This window comes from Oryx dammah, unplaced genomic scaffold (genome assembly GCF_014754425.2).
Source record: "Oryx dammah isolate SB20612 unplaced genomic scaffold, SCBI_Odam_1.1 HiC_scaffold_15, whole genome shotgun sequence".
NCBI classification, from domain to species: domain Eukaryota; kingdom Metazoa; phylum Chordata; class Mammalia; order Artiodactyla; family Bovidae; genus Oryx; species Oryx dammah.
Window position 1 is genome coordinate 41,921,439 of NW_024070199.1, and position 7,748 is coordinate 41,929,186.

Here is a 7,748-nt window from a genome sequence, read left to right on the forward strand (position 1 = left end):
AATAAATCACTTATCCCTTTGTTTCTTGCTGAATTCCTTCTGAACTAGGATATAAAAGACCAGAGCTCTTCAGAGCCCCCCAAAACGCCACCTGATGGTTTCAAGAGAAATGAGATACCAGATAATGAGTATTTACATTGGTCTATGCTATTACAAAACACAGCCACGTGACCATTTTTAAAAACTTTATTGAGATACTTCACCTTTTCAAAGTGTACAATTTGATGTTCAGAGAAGGAAATGGCAACCCACTCCAGTGTTCTTGCCTAGAGAATCCCGTGGACAGAGGAGCCTGCAGGGCTTCTGTCCATAGGATCACACACGACTGAAGCAACTTAGCATGTATGCATGCATGCATTGGAGAAGGAAATGGCAACCCACTCCAGCGTTCTTGCCTGGGGCAGAGGAGCCTGGTGAGCTGCAGTCCATAGGGTCGTGAAGAGTCGGACACAACTGAGCGACTTCACTTTTCACTTTCATGCATTGGAGAAGGCAATGGCAGCCCACTCCAGTGTTCTTGCCTGGAGAATCCCAGGGTGGGGGAGCCTGGTGGGCTGCCGTCTATGGGGTCGCACAGAGTCAGACACGACTGATGCGACTCAGCAGCAGCAGCAGCAGCGGCACATTCACAATGTTGTATGTTCACACTGTTGTGTAACCATCGCCACTATCAAATGCTAGTACATTTTCATCACCAGAAAAAAAGAAACCCTTTACCAGTTAGCAGTCACTCCTCATCTCCCTCCCTAGCCCCTGAAACCACAAATCTACTCTTTGTCTCTGCAGATGTATCTATTCTGAACACTTCCTATGGATGGAACTATACAATGTATGTATTTTTTGTTTCTTTCTTTTTTTTTTGCTTCTGTCTTCTCTCACTTAATATAATGCTTTCAAGATTCACCCATGTTGTAGCATGAATCAGTAACTTTATTCCTTTTTATTCACTGAATAATATCCCATTGTATGGGTATGTCATTTTATTATCCACTCATCAGTCGATGGGCATTTGGTTGTTTCCATTCTTTGGGTATTATAAATAGTGCCCTTATGAATATTCTTGTAGAAGTATTTGTATAAACATATGCCTTCAATTCTCTTGAGTATGTACCTAGGAGTGGAATCGCTGGATCATATGATAATTCCCAGGGGCTTCCCAGGTGGCACTGATGGTAAAGAACATGTCTGCCAGTGAAGGAGACGTAAGAGCTGCAGGGTCGATCCCTGGGTCAGGAAGATCCCTTGGAGGAGTGGAGGGTGACCCACTCTAGTGTTCCTGCCTGGAGAATCCCCATGGACAGAGGAGCCTGGTGGGCTACAGTCCAAAGAGTCACAAAGAGTCAAACACGACTGAAGCAACTTAGCACAGCAACATGGTAACTCTGCGTTTAATTATTTGAGGAACTATCAGACTGTTCGCTCTAAATTTTGCGTTCCTATCAGCACGTATGAAGGTTTCAGCTTCTTCACAAATTCAACATTTGCTATTGTTCATCCTTTTTTGTTATGCATTCTAGTGGGTGGGTGTGAAGTAATATGATTTGCATTTCTCTAATGACTAATGAGGTTAACCATATTTTCATGTCTTATTGGCTATTTGTATATCTTCTTTAGGGAAAAGTATAATGAAGTCCTCTGCTCATTTCTAAATTGAGTCTTTTTGTTGCTTAGTTGTAAGAGTTCTTTACATACTCTGGAAACTAGACCCTTATCAGATGCATAATTTGTAAATATTTTCCCCTGTTCTATGGATTATCTTTTCACTTTCTTGATAGTATTCTTTGATTCATAAATGTTTTTAATACACAATCTGTTAAATTACAGTGAATCTTTATTTCATCATTATAAAAGTGACATTTTATTACACTCATAAGCTAAAAGAGGAAATCATTCTTTTGTGGAATTGGGCCCAATTCAGCAGCCATTTCGAATAAACTTTGAGCAAAACAGAACTAGAAGAAATAAACCAGACTCTGATTATGAATCCTTAGGACGAACAAGTAGCAAACATCAAAGTAAATGAGCCATCCTGGAGCCACTGCCATCAGACCGGGAAGAAGGCATGGGCGTGCACTATTGTTCCATAATGAGTTCAAGCTGTGGGGATCTCCCTGGCAGTCCAGTGGCTGAGACTCTGCGCTCCCAACGCAGGGGGCCTGGGTCCACTCCTTTGTCAGGGACCTAGATCTCACATGCCGCAACGAAGACCTGGCACAGCCTAAATAATAAATAAATAATTGTTAAAGATTCAGATCAGTATGAAAAGTAAACTGTAAAGCAGTTAACAAAGGAAATATTAGAAGGATAGCTGAATAAGCTTAGGTTGGGAAGATCTTGTTAAGTAAAGCAGGAAACCTAAAAACCTTAAAAGACAGATTGGGGCTTCCCCGTTGGCTCAGTGGTAAAGAATTCGCCTGCCAATGCAGGGGACACAGGTTCAATCCTTGGTCCGGGAAGCTTCTGCATGCTGGGGGACAATGAAGCCCCTGCAGCACAACCGCTGAGCCAGCATTCTTGAGTCGGTGCTCTGCGCAAGAAAAGCCACTGCAGTGAGCAGCCCAAGCGCCTCGACACAGAGTGGCCCCAAACCCCACACCTAGAGAAAGCCCAGGTGCAGCAGTGAGGCCCATTGCAGCCCCAAATTAAATAACTAGTTTAAAAAAAAAAAGAACGAGGAGGAAAGTGGTCTTTTCCCCTCCCCCACTTTTCCTTTGATTATAAAACTGTAGCCCAATAAGTTCTCGGGGCGTGACACTCTCTTGCCCACCCACTTGTAAGCCTCACAAGGGTTCTATTTTAGTAAATTATTTCTTATCTATCACTTCGCCTCTCACTGAGTTCTTTCTGCACCGAGACATAAAGAACTAGAGCCTCTTGGACCACCCCCAAATGTGGCCTAATGATTTCGCTCAGGGTGTGATATGATAAATATAACTAACACCGCTGTACATCATATATGCAAGTTGTTAAAGAGTAAACCCTTGGAATTCTCATCACAAGGAAAAAAATTTTTTTTCTATTTCTATAATGTTGTATCTCTAGGAAATGATGGATGTTCCCTAAGCTTGTTGTGGTCATCCTCTCATGATGTAAGTCAGTCAAATCATTGTGCCATACACCTTAAACTTATACAGTGCTGTAGGTCAATTATATCTCAATAAACCTGGAAGAAAATAGGATAAAAATACCTTTGATTTTAAAAAAAAGCTGGGAAAAATATACGTGCAACACATTTAATGGACAGTGATTACTGTCTATGGCAAGCATCTGCAAACATTTTCTGTAAAGAGCCAGACAGTAAATATTTGAGGCTTCAGGGCCTCAATCATAACCCTTCAAGTTTTTCTCTGTAGCACAAATGCAACCATAAACCATTCATAAACAAATACGCACGGCTATGTTCTAAAAAAAACTATATGGATACTGAAGTTTGCATTTCATATAATTTCCACAAATCATTTTTTTTCAACCATTTAAAAATGTAAAACCTGAGGGACTTCTTTGGTGGTCCAATGGTTAAGAATCCACCTGCCAATGCTAGGGACACAGTTTTGACCTCTGGTCCCAGAAGATTCAACACACCTCAGAGCAACTAAGCCCAAACACCACAATAACTGAAGCCCACACACTCTAGAAACTGTGCTCCACAATGAGAAGCCACTGCAAAGAGAAGTCTGCTCACCGCAGTGAAGACTGGCCCCCACGCGCCACAACCAGAGAAAGCCTGTGCACAGCAACAGAGGCCCAGGGCAGCCAGAACAACTAATGAATAAAATTATTTTTTAAATTATGGCATCAGAATAAAATTGGTAATCATTGTTGGTAATAATGCAAAATAAAGGAATATCCCTTTAAAAAACTAAAAATGCAAAAACTGGGAATTGACAGTCCAGTGGTTAGGACTCCACATTTTCATTGCTGTGAACCCAGGTTCAATCTCTGGTCAGGGAACTAAGATCCTACAAGTCATGTAGCACGGTCAAAAATAAATAATGAAATAAATAAACAGATAATTTAAAATATAAAAACCATTCTTGACTTGCAAGCTTCATAAAAAAAATAACTGGTCAAATTTGGCCTAAGGGCCATAGCTTTTGACCCCTGTCTTTGATGTACAAAAAGCTCCTGTTGCTTGGTAAGAAAAGGCAAAGGACAACAGATGTAAATCTGCAGGAAAAAAAAAATCCAAACGGTCACTAAGCATTTGTTACAGGATGTAGAATGAGATTTTTTTTTCCTTTTATCTGAATACAATATATGACAAGTGATCCCACATTCTAAAAAGAAAGTCTTGACATGCTCTTGAAAGCTTTCTAGAAGAGACCAGAACCAGTTCTTTGACTATTAACCCTCATCACTCGTCTCCAGATAATAACAGCTAATAAAAAACACTGAGGGACTTCCCCGGTGGCTCAGATGGTAAAGAATTGGCCTGTAATGTAGGAGACCCTGGTTTGATCTCTGGGTCAGGAAGATCCCCTGGAGAAGGGAATGGCTACTCACACCAGTATTCTTGCCAGGAGAATCCCATGGACAGAGGAGCCTGGCAGGCTACAGTCCGTGGGGTCGCAAAGAGCTGGACACGACTGAGCAACTAAGCACGATAATTCAGAAAAGGAAAGAGAGGAGGGGTCAAAGTCATTCTTAGCCTGTTTAACACCCAGAACAGATGATGTTTTAACTCTCTCACCATTATACAACACTATTTTGGCAATTACCATGTAATGAAACCATATCCAATATTGAAGGCATTATATATTTCAAAATAGATCATGTCATTGTTCATTTAACTTCCTCTTCTGCTTTTTTTTGTTGTTGTTGTTGTTGTGCTCTATCAGGTTAATATTAAAAAGCAGAGACATTACTTTGCCAACAAAGGTCCATCTAGTCAAGGTTATGGTTTTTCCAGTGGTCATGAATGGATGTGAGAGTTGGACTATAAAGAAAGCTGAGTGTCAAAGAATTGATGCTTTTGAACTGTGGTGTTGGAGAAGACTCTTGAGAGTCCCTTGGACCACAAAGAGATCCCACCAGTCCATCCTAAAGGAGATTAGTCCTGAGTGTTTACTGGGAGGACTGATGTTGAAGCTGAAGCTCCAATAATTTGGCCACCTGATGCGAAGAGCTGACTCATTTGAAAAGACCTTGATGCTGAGAAAGATTGAAGGTGGGAGAAGAAGGGGATGACAGAGGATGAGATGGTTGGATGGCATCACCGACACAGTGGACATGAGTTTGGGTAAACTCCAGGAGTTGGTGATGGGGGGCGGGGGTAGCATGCTGCGGTCCATGGGGTTGCAAAGAGTCGGACACGACTGAGCGACTGAACCGAATTGATTGGGTCAATGTCTTTTCCTGTTGGAGCAGTGCCCTCCTCACACTGCTATCAAGGGATTTACAGATGTAATTATGTCCCCAAATCAGTTGACCTTATGAAAGTGACATTATCTAGGTGGTCCTAACCTAATAACATGAGCCCACTAAAAGCACTGTCCCTAGCTGGTGGCAGAAACTTCTAGAAAGGAATGCAACTTAGCCAACACTTTAATTTCTACCTTACTGAGAACCCAGACATGTGCTCAGACTTCCGACCTACTGATCTGTGGGTTAATAGATGAATATTGTTTTATGCTACTAAATTGGTGATAAATTATTACATAGCAACAGAAAAATATATGCTCTACTGCTTGTACCAGCGGAACTGATCCCACCCTCTGTCCTTGGTACCCACCAGTAATAAGTCTTAGGGGAATGTAAAGTGGTTATCCCTCTCCAGCCCTCTCCCAACTGCAGTTAATATGCAGAGTACACCCTGTTTCACAGGGCTGGACTGAGGCCAAGACAGGGCTCCTCCCTCACGTCCTCAGGTGCCCCCTAAAAGTCTTCCACCCCTTTAGTGCAGTCTCTTTTTAACGGTCTGTTGCTGTTGTTCTGCTTCTATTTTTTGGCTGTGCTCCAAGGCATAATGATGTTTGTTCTCCAAGCAGAGATCAAATCCAGACCCCGTGCCCCTGCAGCGCAAGCGCCGTGTCTTCACCACTGCACCACCTGGAAAGTTTCTCTAGTACAGTCTTGAGAATCACTGCTCTAGTGATACTCTATACTTTCCTACCTCTGGACACTCCATTCCCATTTTTTAATTGTTTTTTTTTTTTTTCACAAACAACAACAACAACAAATGAAGAGTGTCTTTGTTTATAAAACTTTGAATTTTGGCTGATTTTCTTAGGATAAGAAATGCTGAGTCAAGAGGGATGAATATTTTTAAGGCTCCTGATATATAACACCAAGTTTTTCTAGAGACTCTACCAACCTACCATCCCATTACCGAAGTATGATGTCTAAGGTTATTTGATCTAAGCTGAGCCAATGGAGATTTTTGGCTCAACAAATTAAGAGATATTTTGGGGGAAGACACTCTTCTCATCTTACCTCTGAACTCTCTCCCATTTACTGACTCATCTTCACTCCCAAGCTTCCAGTAACTCACTGGGAACCTCTACCTGAAAATTCCAATTGGCTTGTCTCCAAAACTAAATCACTTGTCTCCTTTCCATTTCTTCTCCATTGAAATGCTCCAGATCCAGAAAACAGATCTATCACTGTGACTGGGACCATGGTAGTAACCATGATGATAACCATGGCAACCAGATTTCCTAAAGAAATCACACTGAGGGCAGAGATGACCCAGGAGACCGAGTGGAACTACAGGCCTTCCTCTCCTGCATTGGGCACAGAATGGGACACTTAGCAGCATGTGTTCGAAGCAGCTGTGCACCAAAGGACAAGATGAAAGAGTGACAGGCACACCTCCACGAGTAAAATGGAGCAGAGGTGCCCAGAAAGCAAGGTACAAACCCGGGATTTGGGTGCTGGCAGTTACAGCTTTGAGCTTTCCTGGTAGCTCAGCTGGTAAAGAATTTGCCTGCAATGCAGGAAACCCCTGTTCGATTCCTGGATAGGGATGATCCCCTGGCGAAGGGATAGGTACCCACTCCAGTATTCATGGGCTTCCCTGGTGGCTCAGATGGTAAAGAATCCTCCTGCAATGTGGAAGACCTGGCTTCGATCCCTGGGTTGGGAAGATCCCCTGGAGGAGGGCATGGCAACCCACTCCTGTAATCTTGCCTGGAGTATCCCATGGACGGAGGACCCTGGTGAGCTAAGAGTCGGACATGGTTGAGCAACTAACCAGTTACAGCTTTTGCATGCAGAAGGCTAGCTTTCGTGCCAGGTAAGTCACCCTGCTTATTTAACTTACATGCAGAGTACATCATGCGAAATGTGGGGCTGGATGAAGCACAAGCTGGAATCAAGATTGCCGGGAGAAATATCAATAACCTCAGATACACAGATGACACTACCCTTATGGCAGAAAGCAAAGAGAAACTAAAGAGCCTCTTGATGAAAGTGAAAGAGGAGAGTGAAAAGCTGCCTTAAAACTCAACATTCAAAAAACTAAGATCATGGCATCCGGTCCCATCACTTCATGGCAAATAGATGGGGAAACAATGGAAATAGTACAGTTTATTTTCTTGGGCTCCAAAATCACTGCAGATGGTGACTGCAGCCATGAAATTGAAAGACACTTGCTCCTTGGACAAAAAGCTATGGTCAACCTAGGCAGTATATTAAAAAGCAGAGACATTACTTTGCCAACAAAGGTCCGTCTACTCAAAGCTATGGTTTTTCCAGCTACAGTTTTTCATGTATGGTTGTGAGAGTTGGACCATAAAGAAAGCTGACTA